This window comes from Oncorhynchus clarkii, chromosome 17, assembly GCF_045791955.1.
Source record: "Oncorhynchus clarkii lewisi isolate Uvic-CL-2024 chromosome 17, UVic_Ocla_1.0, whole genome shotgun sequence".
In the NCBI taxonomy this organism is placed as follows: domain Eukaryota; kingdom Metazoa; phylum Chordata; class Actinopteri; order Salmoniformes; family Salmonidae; genus Oncorhynchus; species Oncorhynchus clarkii.
Genome location: NC_092163.1, coordinates 60,482,566 through 60,497,780, shown reverse-complemented (window position 1 = coordinate 60,497,780; position 15,215 = coordinate 60,482,566). Strand labels below are relative to the sequence as shown.

General features: G+C 41.6%; 1 protein-coding gene across 2 annotated transcripts in view; it reads right to left on the bottom strand.

Annotated features, from left to right (window-relative positions):
• LOC139371210 (ataxin-7) overlaps positions 1-8,867 on the bottom strand; it is a 39,804-nt gene extending 30,937 nt beyond the window's left edge. Inside the window, exons 1-2 of one of the 2 annotated variants that reach the window (XM_071111400.1) lie at positions 8,695-8,867; positions 2,534-2,633 (exon numbers count right to left, since the gene is read on the bottom strand). The gene's annotated coding sequence lies outside the window, so the exon portion shown is untranslated. The remainder of the gene's footprint in view (positions 1-2,533; positions 2,634-8,694) is intronic. The other variant, XM_071111399.1, reaches the window with a different exon arrangement.
• Positions 8,868-15,215: the final 6,348 nt, after the last annotated feature.

Here is a 15,215-nt window from a genome sequence, read left to right as displayed (position 1 = left end):
GCATCCACCAAAAATCAAGCGCCATACCTCTACTGCCATTACAATAGGCATACAATGGGTCAACTAACAAGGGGGCAGAGACTAGCCCTATAAATGACAACTAATCAGTTCACAAAATACTAGGTTATGACAGAGCAAAAACCCTCCCCTCAAGATAACTTGTGGGCATGTTAAGAGTCTAGACCACATGTCATACTCATTCCATGGAGAGCCGAGTGTCTGCCAGTTTTCGTTCCTCCCTTGTACTTGATTGATGAATTAAGGTCACTAGTTAGTAAGAAACTCACCTCACCTGGTTGTCTAGGTCTTAATTGAAATGGGGGGGGGGGGGGGGACAGCAGACACTCAGCCCTCTATGGAATTACTTTAACACCCCTGGTCTAGAGACATGTTAACATATTAATTTCCAGACACATTTTCTAAAATATAAAAACTTTGCATCTTGTTGTTATGGTTATAGGGATGCTTGAGGATCCAAAAACCAAAAATGTCATACAAGACACACATTAATGTAGCTATCAAAGCATACATAGATAAGGATACTAAGCCTAACTAAATACATCACCCTGGTTCTATACCATATACACTCACCTTCCTCTATCGTGGTACAGTGCAACTTTTCTTTTTAGAAGGAGAACGAACTTCTGAACCTCTTCCGCATTTGTATTTATGTGTGAATGGATAGGAGCAGAGGTATGGAGACAGAGGGATCTGGTTTTGGGTGAATGTATATGGTTCCGAAGGCGAGAGTGTTACCACTAAGCCAGACTCAGTGCAGCGCATTACAAAAACGAAGTCATTGTTTACATGTGTGTGTATACTAATCAATTATAAAAATCAACATATTACTTGGCAAATGTTCTGCATCTAACAGACTGACATAATAAAAATAAGGTTGGGATTCTTTAAAAATGACAAATGATAAATATTACACTTCCATGGTGGTCTACGCAGCTGTTATACCATATGTATTTAGGCCTCCTGCTTATCTGACCAACAGGTCTTCTGTGCTTCAAAAGGCCTTGGGCTCGTTTGAGGGCTAAGACAACTGACTGTAGACAAAAGTCGAGGAGTGAAGTTGGGGGAGGTGATGTGCATCTGCGATAGCTGAAAGTCTGACACTGATGTGGTTTTACAACAGCAAGGCTCAATGCAACATGGTAGTGTTGCCATTGTTTATAATTTTTCTTCTTTATAAGGTTGTCATAAACATGTCTCCGACCCCCATATCACACACTCACAAACCGAAAATATACACCGGGTGTACAAAACACCATGACAGACTGACCAGGTGAAAGCTATGATCCCTTACTGATGTCACTTGTTAAAGCCACTTCAAATCAGTGTAGATGAAGGGGAGGAGACATGTTAAAGAAGGATTTTTAAACCTTGAGACAATTGAGACTTGGATTGTGTAGGTGTGAATGGGCAAGACAAAAGATTTCAGTGCCTTTGAACGGGGTATGGTAGCAGGTGCCAGGCGCAACGATTTGAGTGTGTCAAGAACTGCAAAGCTGCTGGGTATTTCACACTCAACAGTTTCCCATGTGTATCAAAAATGCGCCACCAACCAAAGGACATCCAGCTAACTTGACACAACTGTTGGAAGCATTGGAGTCAACATAGACCAGCATCCCTGTGAAACGCTTGACACCTTGTAGAGTCCATGCCGCGACTAAGGCTGTTCTGAGGGCAAAAAGGGGTGCAACTCAATATTAGGAAAGTATACAGTGTGTGTACATTGTACAATGAATTGGTGAGACAGCCTCAAATATCACATTAATTTGTACATATCCACTGTATAGACAAATAGTGGCAAAGTTGGTTCCTGTCAATCAGGTCTTTGGTTATGTTCCTGTTGGTAAAATAACAGCTTAATGATTGGTTGACAATAGCGCCTCCCACAATGCAGGTGATGGCTGTTTGTGAAGCTCAACTGCAGAAACTTGCAGTCGACAGCAGTCAAAACTTCATGACCTTTGATAGCATGGTTTTTGTAAAGTTCATACAGTTGACATGTAGGAGCAAGTTGGACCATTTTTGAATCCCCACAATGCAACACACTTTGACGACTTGACAGAAGTGATCCACTCAAACAGGCCAACTGACTCGGGGAGCCAACGCAGCTCTTTAGGTATCAAACATACCTCCATTACATTTCACCCCACTTTGACTTCTTCCTCCTTCTCACAGAGACCTATTGGGGTCACTGAACTAATGTGACCCACAGGGTTCAAACCCAGGTCTATGGTGCAGCAGAAGAGCGCATTAGCCTACTAAGTCAAAGCCCAACTCTTCAGGACCCAGGCTAGGTTACTCATATGTAAGTTTGGTCATCAAAACACTTCCGTTACACTTATTAATGAAGTATCAATATCTTAAGAGATTTTGTAATGCAATGTCAGCTGAAAAACTGCAGTCCTGAGAGAAGAGTCTGACCGTCTGTGGACTGTGGAGAGAGCCTCAAAACTGGAACCAGTGATGGTTAGAATTTCAGTAGAAAAACAGATCATTGTGCTCACTAAACCCTTACCTTGTCAAATGTGGAAAAGGGAACTCAATCGTAACTGGATCAGTAGAACCTCATCAGTTTGGGTGATCGCTGGTCGCCCCACACAAGTTGTGGAAGGAATCTGGGTGAGAGAAAGAGACGGGAGGAAAACATTTGTATCAGCTTCATTGTTTTCCTTGTCTTGATACCGTAATCACGGTTTAGGGAATTACGGGGTTGTTGGTCTGGAAGATAACACCGCCTCGCATTCTCCTGGTGGATCTGGAGCCGCAGCTTTCACGCTAGCACGAGCTACTTATGGAACTCCTCCCGCAGCAGAGTAATCCAATCCAATAAGCACTATCCCTGGTTAACCACTCCAGATCCCTGCAGTTTGCAGCCCAATCATCCCTTTAAAGATTATATTTTTGTTTTAAAGAACTTTAAACCGTTGGTTTTACCATTGTAGGCTTCTCATCAATTCAACACAATGTGAATAATGACAACAGTATCACAAAGATAGATTATATAGGTGAATATGAAGCCCTTTATGAGATGTATTGCCCCGTTTGCTACAGTGAAAGGAATGTGGAGGAATTTCTACAACAGGCATTGGAATGAGGGGATCAGATTGTCTTGTGCCAGAGTTGCATACAGTATAGAGTAGCTTATGCCTAGGCTATCATACAACAAAACTGTTGCTTGCTAATAGAGAGTTGCATTTCAATGAAGCTTAGCTTAATCAAAAGGATGTACACGTTAGAGCTGGGACGATAACAGAATTATCCATACCGAGCACTTCATGCAGGCATTTTTGCTGATATCATTCATTATGATAAGTAGCCTATACTAGAGAAATGTGAAGTTTGAAATGAAATAAGTTTGATAATATGGGTGATTGTTAATGGGGCAATTGATGGCAACAATCAAACTAGTAGTAGTAGTTTAAAGGGTAATAAAAAAAACAGTGGCGCACATTAACGTTAAAAATAATTATTTATCGTTATGGCATCAATCCAGGCAATTTATCACAATATGGATTTTTGTCCATATGGTCCAGCTCTAGTACACATCCATACATCACTAAACACAATAGGCCTAGGCTACATATACCACTGATGAGTCATGTCTTCAACTAGCCTAGGCCTACAAGGCAACATAATGTAGACTACATTAGAGGACTTAAGCCTAGTTAATGCAAAAGTCACATTTCCAAATTGAACAACTAGCAAGTAATCTACTGAAATTCTGACACCAACAATGTGTCGGTTACTTTATTTACCAATCAGCTAGCATTAGCTGCATTATATGCAAACTAATAGTGAAAGAGTTACTTGTCCATTTGCTAAAACAATTACTAATCAAGAGCATTAGCTAGGTTAAATGTATTATTTGAGTGAACTACATGTGTTAAAATAATCTAAACGATTTACATAAGCAGATCAAAAAAAGGATTAGGCCAATTGTATACAATGTCTTTATGCTACATTTGGTTTTCAGTTACTCAAAATCCAATGCACTTTGGTCATGCAAATGATTGTTCATATGAATGACAACATTGTGGCACATACACACTCTTGCATGGTTCTGTGGAGGGTATTTCACTGCTCCACACCAATGTTCTCCGCACAAAATACATTTTACATTGTAAAAATAATAAATGCATAGTTTAGACTCCATTGAGACACACCCAGAAGTAACACCATACGTATTTGAATATCATTTTATTTGTCACATGCGCCAAACACTGGGCCGTACGCACAAACCTCTATTGCTCCTTACGGTCAGATGCCAAGAAGTTGCCATACCAGAAAATGATGCAACCGGTCAGGATGCTCTCTATGGCACAGCTGTATAACTTTGAAGATCTGGGGACCCATGCCAAATCTTTTCAGTCTCCTGAGGGGGAAAAGGTGTTGTCGTGCCCTCTTCACGACTGTCTTGGTGTGTTTGGATGATGATAGTTTGTTGGTGATATGGACACCAAGGAACTTGAAACTCTTGACCCGCTCGACTACAGCCCCCTCGATGTTAATGGGGGCCTGTTCGGCCCTCCTTTTCCTGTAGTCCAATGTGTCTTGCTCACATTGAGGGAAAGGTTGTTGTCCTGGCACCACACTGCCAGGTCTCTGACCTCCTCCCTATAGGCAGTCTCATCGTTGTTGGTGATCAGACCTACGACTGTTGTGTCGTCAGCAAACTTAATGGTGTTGGAGTCGTGCTTGGCCACACAGATGTGGGTGAGCAGGGAGTACAGGAGGGAACTAAACACGCACCCCTGAGGGGCCCTAGTGTTGAGGATCAGTGTGTGTTGTTGCCTAACCTTCCCACCTGGGGGTGGCCCGTCAGAAAGCCCAGGATCCAGCTGCAGAGGGAGGTGATTAGTCCCTGGGTCCTTAGCTTAGTGATGAGCTTTGTGGGCACTATGGCGCTGAACACTGAGCTGTAGTCAATGAACAGCATTCTCACATTTGTGTGTTCCTTTTGTCCAGGTGTGAAAGGGTAGTGTGGGGTGCGATTGAGATTTAATCATCTGTGGATCTGTTGGGGTGGTATGCGAATTGTAGTGGGTCTAGGATTTCTGGGATGATGGTGTTGATGTGAGCCATGACAAGCCTTTCAAAGCACTTCATGGCTACAGATGTGAGTGCTACAGGCGGTAGTCATTTAGGCAAGTTACCGTTGCTTTCTTGGGCACAGGGACTATGGTGGTCTGCTTGAAACTAGAGGTTGACCGACTAAATCGGAATGGCCGATTAATTAGGGCCGATTTCAAGTTGTTTTCATAACAATCGGACATCAGTAATTTTGGACACCGATTTCGCCATTTTTTTAATTTATTTTTTACACCTTTATTTCATCTTTATTTAACTAGGCAAGTCAGTTAAGAACACATTCTTATTTTCAATGACAGCCTAGGAATGGTGGGTTAACTGCCTTGTTCAGGGGCAGAACGACAGATTTTTACCTTGTCAGCTCAGGGATTCAATCCTGCAACCTTTCGGTTAACTAGTCCTATGCTCTAACCACCTGCCTCACGAGGAGCCCGCCTGTTACGCGAATGCAGTAAGAAGCCAAGGTAAGTTAAGCTAGCATTAAACTTAATCAATCATAATCACTAGTTATAACTACACATGGTTGATATTACTAGTTTATCTAGAGTGTCCTGCGTTGCATATAATCGATGCAGTGCGCATTCTTGAAAAAGGACTTTCGTTGCTCCAACGTGTACCTAACCATAAAATCAATACACAGAAGTATACATTTTTAAACCTGCATATTTAGCTAAAAGAAATCCAGGTTAGCAGGCAATATTAACCAGGTGAAATTGTGTCACTTCTCGTGCTCATTGCACAGAGTCAGGATATATGCAACAGTTTGGGCCGCCTGGCTCATTGCAAACTAATTTGCCAGAATTTTATGTAATTATGACATAACATTGAAGGTTGTGCAATGTAACAGCAATATTTAGACTTATGGATGCCACCCGTTAGATAAAATACGGAACGGTTCCGTATTTCAATGAAAGAATAAACGTTTTGTTTTCGAGATGATAGTTTCCGGATTCTACCATATTAATGACTTAAGGCTCGCATTTCTGTGTGTTATTATGTTATAATTAAGTCTATGATTTGATAGAGCAGTCTGACTGAGCGGTGGTAGGCACCAGCAGGCTCGTAAGCATTCATTCAAACAGCACTTGTGCGTTTTGCCAGCAGCTCTGCTGTTTATGACTTCAAGCCTATCAACTATCGAGATTAGGCTGGTATAACGATGTGAAATGGCTAGCTAGTTAGCAGGGTGCGCGCTAATAGCGTTTCAAACATCACTCGCTCTGAGACTTGGAGTGGTTGTTTCCTTTGCTCTGCAAGGGCAGCGGCTTTTGTGGAGCGATGGGTAACGCTGCTTCGAGGGTGGCTGTTGTCGATATGTTCCTGGTTCAAGCCCAGGTAGGAGCGAGGAGAGGTACGGAAGCTATACTGTTACACTGGCAATACTAAAGTGCCTATAAGAACATCCAATAGTCAAAGGTATATGAAATACAAATGGTATAGAGAAATAGTCCTATAATAACTAACCTAAAACTTCTTACCTGGGAATATTGAAGACTCATGTTAAAAGGAACCACCAGCTTTCATATGTTCTCATGTTCTGAGCAAGGTACTTAAACGTTAGCTTTCTTACATGGCACATATTGCACTTTTACTTTCTTCTCCAACACTTTGTTGTTGCATTATTTAAACCAAATTGAATGTTTCATTATTTATTTGAGGCTAAATTGATTTTATTTATGTATTATATTAAGTTAAAATAAGTGTTCATTCAGTATTGTTGTAATTGTCATTATTACAAATACATTTTTAAAATCGGCCGATTAATCGGCAACGGCTTTTTTTTTGTCCTCCAATAATCGGTATTGGCGTTGAAAAATCATAATCGGTCTACCTCTACTTGAAACATGTACATTTTACACACTCGGTCAGGAAGAGGTTGAAAATATCAGTGAAGACACTTGCCAGTTGGTCCGCACATGCTCCGAGTAGACGTCCTGGTAATCCGTCTGGCCCCACGGTCTTGTGAAAGTAGGTCTTGCTCACATCAGCTACGGAGAGCGTGATCACAGTCGTCCAGCCAGCTTTGTGCTCTCATGCACGCTTCAGTGTTGTTTGCTTCAAAGCGAGCATAAAAAGGCATCTGGTAGGCTCGTGTCACTGGGCAGCTCGCGGCTGTGCTTCCCTTTGTAGTCTGTAATCGTTTGCAAGCCCTTCCACAGCCGTCAAGCATCAGAGCTGGGGTAGTAGGATTCAATCTTAGTCCTGTATTGACGCTTTCCTGTTTGATGGTTCGTTGAGGGCATAGCATGATTTCTCCGAATTAGTGACCCGCTCCTTGAAAAAGTTGCAGCTCTCGCCTTTAGCTCGGTGCGGATGTTGCCTGTAATCCATGGTTTCTTGTTGGGATATGTACATACGGTCACAGTGGGGACGACGTCTTCAATGCACTTATTGATGAAGCCGGTGACTGGTGGTATACTCCTCAATGCCATTGGATGAATCCCGGAAGATATTCCAGTCTGTGCTAGTAAAATAGTACTGTAGTCTCTGTGTGGTGTAAAGATGGTCTAGAGTTTTTTTTCTCCTAGACCACCTTTAGGCCGTTATTGTAAATAAGAATTAGTTCTTAACTGACTTGGCTAGTTAAATAAAAATAAAACCTCATTAGGGATCCTTGGGATGTTCCTCCCCATTGAATTTGAAATTTTAAAAGTTTAAGGCACGGTTTCTCAAACTCGGTCTTCAGGGACCACGTTTTGGTTGTTGCCCTACCACTACACAGCTGATTCAAATAATCATCAAGCTTTGAGATATATATATATATATATAACTAGGCAAGTCAGTTAATTAAGAACAAAATCTTATTTACAATGACGACCTACCCTGGCCAAACCCTAACAACGCTGGGCCAATTGTGCGCCGCCCTATGGGACTCCCAATTCGGGCCGTTTGTGATACAGCCTGGAATTGAACCAGAGTCTCTAGTAACACCTCTATCACCGAGATGCAGTGCCTTAGACCGCTGCGCCACTCGGGAGGCCAAGTGATCATTTGAATCAACTGTGTAGTGTTAAGGGAAAAACCAAAACGTGCACCCCTTGGGGTCCCGAGGACCGAGTTGGGGAAACACTGGATTAAGGTTGGGTTAGGGACGTCCCAAGGATTCCGAGTAGCACTGACCATCTCACGCTCCCGCAAGAGTAGGCCGTCAAAGACTATATAAAGACGAGATGTTTTTGACTAAGATGAAAACGTGTCAGTTTATCACTTTTACGAGGTTGGCGTAATAACATGTTCAACTACTTAAGACATTGTCTCGAATATATGCCTTTAGATTTCGAGAAAAATAAACAACTAAGGACATTTTCTCTCAGTTTTTCACTCAAACTTCTCAAACACCAAACCCCGGCATGGTCTGCTTGGTGTTTCGCAAGCGTTCCCGGAAGTCTCGCGATGTTGCGTCTCTGGTTTAGAAACTCTGTGCCCATATCACCAAACTAGATAATTTCGCAGTCAATCGAGGAGTGGCTAGCTAGCTATCATTAGCGCTAACTCAAGTAAGCTAGCTTGCTGGCCAGCCATATCTTCCAATGAACCTGGCAGAAGTCATTAACAGCCGACATAGAAACATGATGAATTTGCACTTACCAAGGTCCTGGACGTTGGGGATGCAAATGTGACGGCAGACAGATACAAATCTGTTGAATGTGGCGGATATTAAAGTATAGAGATCGTGCAGAAAGAACGAATGCAATGCTCACTGACTGTGGAGGTCTTTACCAGGTGCTTCCATGTCTGTTTACCAAACTGCATTCTGGGATGCAGACGTCACATTTTTTTTTACAGTCTATACCTCACGCACGCACGTCGCTGCCGTGCCAGCTAACTGTTTTACCCGTTCTTTTATTCCACAATGGGTTTCAAAGAGCTGAAACTGGTAGCATTTGGTGTCTTGTCATAGGGGCCAAGTAACAATTTTCAGCAAAATACATGCACCGTAATCGTGATCGAAGAGGAGTAGTTTCACGAGATTCTCATGCTGTCAAAATTAACACGAGCTGGTCTTTTGACCAATCCGTGCCCTTTTTTTCCCCAGAGGCGGGGTATTTCCAGTAGCGCTGGGGTGCGTTCAAGTCAGAGATACTTTTAAGGAGATGGGAAACTCCATTGGAATTGTATTAACGCCCTTGTATACGTTGCCCATACAGCATCAATGGGCCGCGCGGTGCATTATGGGTGATTATAGTACAGCGCTAGTACCACAGAGTTTCTAAACCCAAAGACGCAACACTGCGAGACTTCCGGGAACATTTTGACCATGGAGACCAGGTCAGGGTTTGGGGTTTGAGAAATCAATGAGGGAAGTGAACATTTTCTTCCTTAGCTGTTCATTTTCTCGAAATCTAATGGCACAACCTAGATTTGAGACAATGTCTTAGGTAGTTGAGGATGTTAAAAACAACTTTATATTGAATGAGTGGGTTTGAGTTGATAGCGTGCACATGCGCAGTTCGACGCAAAACGACCGGTAGAGCTGAGTACGTATTTATGTGCATGCGCTTAGCTAACCAACGTCGCCATGACATCACCTACAAGCGTGACTCGGGATTTCCATTGGAGAAGCAGTTTCTGCCTATCTTTATACTGAACTCTTTGATAGTACTACCACATAAATGAAGAAAGGATTAGGGACAACTGTGCCAAAAATCTGTCTTCTCCAGCAGGTGGTGTTGTTTCGTTTCTTTCGCTCACTAAGCGAGGAGTTTTTGTATGGAGGTCAATGAGAGAGTTGAATTTGGTGCTCTAAAAATTTAATGGCTTATTTTCTATGTGAGGTTTATTTGATCAAATATATATATAGGTTTTGTAATGCTTAGGTTGTTACGAGTGTACTGGTGGAAGTAGGACATGTGACACCCCGGCAACTTTGAGAAAAAACACTATATTGGAGTTTCGAGATGGCTATGCATATTCATGACATGTGGCTAGTAGCATAGCATCTCTCTCGATTCAATACAGGCGGTTGACGTCAACACCCTCATCGAATATAAAATAACGAAATGTATCCATCAATCCAAAGAGAGCAATAGGTGGGAGCTTGTCTTGTCATTATATCCAAATCTCTGATTACTTCAAGGAATGAATGTGAGCACAGAGATCCAACACGAGCACGAATTTCATGAACAAGAAGCTCAAGATTACAAACCTTTTCCAGGATTTGAGATAATTAACTTGTCCTCTGTAATATTGTATAGCTTTGAAATCGTGACATTACGTACTTTCGAGGAAAATAGACAGGTTTGAGGGCTGCACATGCGGCGTTTGGAGCAAGATGTCCGTTAGACCTGATGACGTTCTATGCATTAGCTTTGCTGGAATCGCCTACAAGTGAGATCGGGGATTTCTATTGGAATATAAGTTTTAGCCTCGCAATCTTCATACTTTACTTTGGTTCTACTAGGTTTTTATCAAAGATTTGTATAACTTACCCTTAGCTCATTGTTCTATCTGTACTTTTATGTTCTGAATGCAGCCCTTTTTATTTCCTTTAACAATAAACTAAATTAAAAGAAGAGTAAATTTACCTGGACAAATGGGTGCTGTAACTGATATAGATTGTTCATTGTTTGATATTACCCAATTAGCTAGCAAACTAATGTGTTATTGAGATTGGTCTCTTAATCATACTACCTGCCTAAATAGTTCTGTGTATTTGAAGTGGCCACTTCAATCTAATTTTGAAGGCATCAGCTACATTGAATAACTGGATATAGAACATGTATTGTTAACTATGCTAGCTAGCTAAAATGCTAGCCTGTGGTGCCATTTAGCCAACTTAGTTAACTAGCTTGCTAGTGAACTATTGTGTACATTATTTATTAATGAGTGATTATAGTTGCTAGCTACATCTCTTGTGTTTAGCGACAATTTTACACAAGCATGACAGATCTTTTGAGTTCATCATCATGAACAACCGGTGTGAATGTGTTAGCTAGCAGATCAAGCTTTGATTATTTGATTCTGCTGTGTAGTGCAAGGGCAAAAAAAGAAATGTGTACCTAGGGAGGGTCCCAGGACTGCGTCTGGGAAACCCTCCTCTAGGAGGTGGTCAAAGTGCTCATTGGTAACGTTGCTTACTTATCCGTTACAGGCAAAGTTATTTGGAAACGTCTTCTCATTGATGGAGATGGAGCTGGAGACAACCAAAGTATTAATGTTCTTTTGAAGAACTTTACTAAATGGTGCAATTCAACTGGGTTTCCTGAAGAAGGCTACATGTGACTGCTCTGCCCTGTGTGATAAGCCGTTGTTGCTACTAGCTAACTAGCTACTAATCTATGTTTTCTATTTCTTTGTTGGCCGGGTATGGTTCCCAATCAGAGGCAGCTGTCTATCGTTGTCTCTGATTGGGGATCATACTTAGGCAGCCTTTTTCCACCTGTAGTTTGTGGGATCTTGGTTTTGGTACTGTGCTGTTTAGCCCTACTAGATGTTACGTTTAGGTTTGTATTTATTGTTTTTTTGGCGTTCATTTAATAAATTAAAATGTACGCCTACCACGCTGCACTTTGGTCCGATCCTTCCATCAACGAACGTAACATCATTTAGCCTAATTTACTGCCTTTAATTTTATTTAACTAGGCAAGTCAGTTAAGAAGATATGGCTGACTTCGTTAAACAAATATGGTTTCTACTGACAATTCAGATGTACAAGCTATGGCATAAGTGGACAACAAGCGGATCAGAGGCAATCCATAATAACTCACTCATTAAAGTCAACACATAGTCCACATGGTTTATAAGCACCATTACACAAGAGATTGCTTCATAATATTTCAGAACAACACAATGAGATGCAACAAATCTATTTTTTCTGTCAATGAAGTTTAGATTTTTTTGAGAGCAAAACGTCATTGACAGAACTTTTTTTCATTACCATTGTAGGTTAGCCCCTCCTGTTGTGTTGTTGTTGTCCTCCGGTGGCTGTGATTGATGTGAAGCAAAATCCAACTTGGCTTCCCTTGACACTTTCTCTTGGTGCGCAAGGACCATTCACAGTAAAACTGCAAAAAGACTAGAAATCATGGTGAATGACAATCTAACACAGGATGCTGTCGAAATAGCAATAGCCTTCAATTCCTACTTTGTTGACTCTGTTAGGGTACTGACACAGAACCCCTCCACTGGTTTCTTTGGCTCAGTGCTAGTGAAGGACACTCAACCTGTCTTCATCATAAGGAAGGTTTCTGAGTCAGAGGTGAACAAGGTGATTAGATCACTAAATAACTCTAAAGCCAAAGATTTGTTTGAGCTGGACTCTACCTTTCTTAAAAACCACAAAGCGTCATCTCATTGGCCCCATTACTAAGGTAACTAACATAATAACGGCCATCTTTAAATCAGGTGACCCCGCTGACATGAGTAACTACAGGCCCATTAGTATACCACTTGTGGTTGCGAATGTTGCTGAAAAGTGTGTAGCAGAGCAACTGATTGCCCACCTCAACAACAGCCCTTTCACATTACACTCCATGCAGTTTGTCTTCAGAGCATAAGACTCCACAGAAACGGCCAACTGCTTTCTTCTGGAAGATGTGAAGTCCAAGACTAACAAAGACGGCGTTGTTGGGGCTTTATTTCTAGACCCGATGGAAAGCTTTTGATACTGTTAACCATGAGGTACTCGTCACAAAATTCAACTTTTCCCCCGATGCCTTGAGATGGATGAAATCATACTTTGAAGGCAGAACCCAGTGTGTCAGAGTGGGCAATGAGCTCAGCTATGATGTGGGCGTGCCCCAATGTTCAATACTGGGCCCCCTCCTGATCAGCCTGTACATTAATGATCTGCCTTCTGTCTGTGCTGGGTCTGAAGTTCAAATGTATGCAGATATACTCTACAGTACTGTTCAAAAGTTTGGGGTCACTTAGAAATGTCCTTGTTTTTGAAAGAAAAACACATTTTTGTCCATTAAAATAACATCACATTGATAATAAATATAGTGTAGAGATTGTTAATGTTGTAAATGACTATTGTAGCTGGAAACAGCTGATTTTTAATGGAACATCTACATTGGCGTACAGAGGCCCATTATCAGCAACAATCACTCCTGTGTTCCAATGGCACGTTGTGTTAGCTAATCCAAGTTACCAATTTTACAAGGCTAATTGATCATTAGAAAACACCTTTGCAATTATGTTAGCACAGTTGAAAACTGTTGTTCTGATTAAAGCAGCAATAAAACTGGCCTTCTTTAAAACTAGTTGAGTATCTGGAGCGTCAGCATTTGTGGGTTCGATTACAGGCTCAAAATGGCCAGAAACAAAGAACTTTCTTCTGAAACTCGTCAGTCTATTCTTGTTCTGAGACATGAAGGATATTCCATGCAGGAAATTGCCAAGAAACTAAAGATCTCGTACAACGCTGTGTACTACTCCCTTCACAGAACAGCGCAAACTGGATCTAACCAGAATAGAAAAAGGAGTGGGAGGCCCCGGTGCACAACTGAGAAAGAGAACAACTGCATTAGAGTGTCTAGTTTGAGAAACAGACGCCTCACAAGTCCTCAACTGGCAGCTTCATTAAATAGTACCCGCAAAACACCAGTCTCAACGTCAACAGTGAAGATGCGACTCCTGGATGCTGGCCTACTAGGCAGAGTTCCTCTGTCCAGTGTCTGTGTTCTTTTGCCCATCTTAATCTTTTATTTTTATTGGCCAGTCAGATGTGGCTTTTTCTTTGCCCCACCTCTGGATTACCGACCTCTGCCTGACCTGACCCTGAGCCTGCCTGCCGTCCTGTTCCTTTGCCCCTGTTGCTGTAATAAACGTTGTTACTTAGACATGGTCTGGTTCTGGGTCTTACCTTGATTCCTGATACATCCATGCTTCACGGTGGGAACCAGAGAGCGCAGATCATCCATTCACCTACTCTGCATCTCACAAAGACAGAGGTTGGAACCAAAAATCTCTCATTTGGACTCCACAGACCAAAGGACAGATTTACACCAGTCTAATGTCCATTGTTCGTGTTTCTTGGCCCAATCAAGTGTCTTCTTCTTATTGCTGTCCTTTAGTAGTGGTTTCTTTGCAGCAATTTGACCATGAAGGCCTGATTTACTCAGTCTCCTCTGAACAGTTGATGTTGAGATGTGTCTGTTACTTGAACTCTGTGAAGCATTTATTTGGGCTGCAATATGAGGCTGGTAACTCTAATGAATTTATCCTCTGCAGCAGAGGTAACTCTGGGTCTACATTTCCTGTGGAGGTCCTCATGAGAGCCAGTTACATCATAGCGTTTGATGGGTTTTGCGATTGCACTTGAAGAAACTTGAAAAGTTCTTGAAATGTTCCATATTTACTGACCTTCATGTCTTAAAGTAATGATGGACTGTCTCTTTGCTTTTTTGAGCAGTTCTTGCCAAAATGGAGACTTGGTATTTTACCAAATAGGGCTATCTTCTGTATACCAGCCCTACCTTGTCACAACACAACTGATTGGCTCCAAGAAAGAAAAAAATTCCACAATTTAAGTTTTAACAAAGCACACCTGTTGATTGAAATGCATTCCAGGTGAAGCTGGTTGAGAGAATGCCAAGAGTGTGCAAAGCTGTCATCAACGCAAAGGGTGGCTACTTTGAAGAATCTCAAATAAACTTATCAAAATATATTTTATAAGTTATTTGGTTACTACATGATTTCATATTTGTTATTTCATAGTTACGATGTATTCACTATTATTCTACAATGTAGATAATAGTACAAATAAAGAAAAACCATTGAATGAGTAGGTGTATTCAAACTTTTGTCTGGTACTGTACATGTGTATTGCAGTTTTGAGGAGAGCATTTCGCTACAACGTTTGCTTCCTGTATTCAGGGCATGTGACCAATGAACTTTGATTTGATGACAGCCAGGGACTAATTTTGAAAATGTACTGGGCAGGGGCGCAGCCTTGGGTGGGCCTCCACCCACTGGGGAGCCAGTCCCAGTCAATCAGAATGTGTTTTTCCGCACAAAAGAGCTTTATTACAGACAGAAACACTCCTCAGCACTCGACTAATTTTCCTTTAATGGGTACAAAACCGCCATTGTCATTCCTGGAAATCGTATCTTACACGGTATGTTTCACTTTCATTTCTTCATTGAAAGTTAGTGCGACGGGTGAG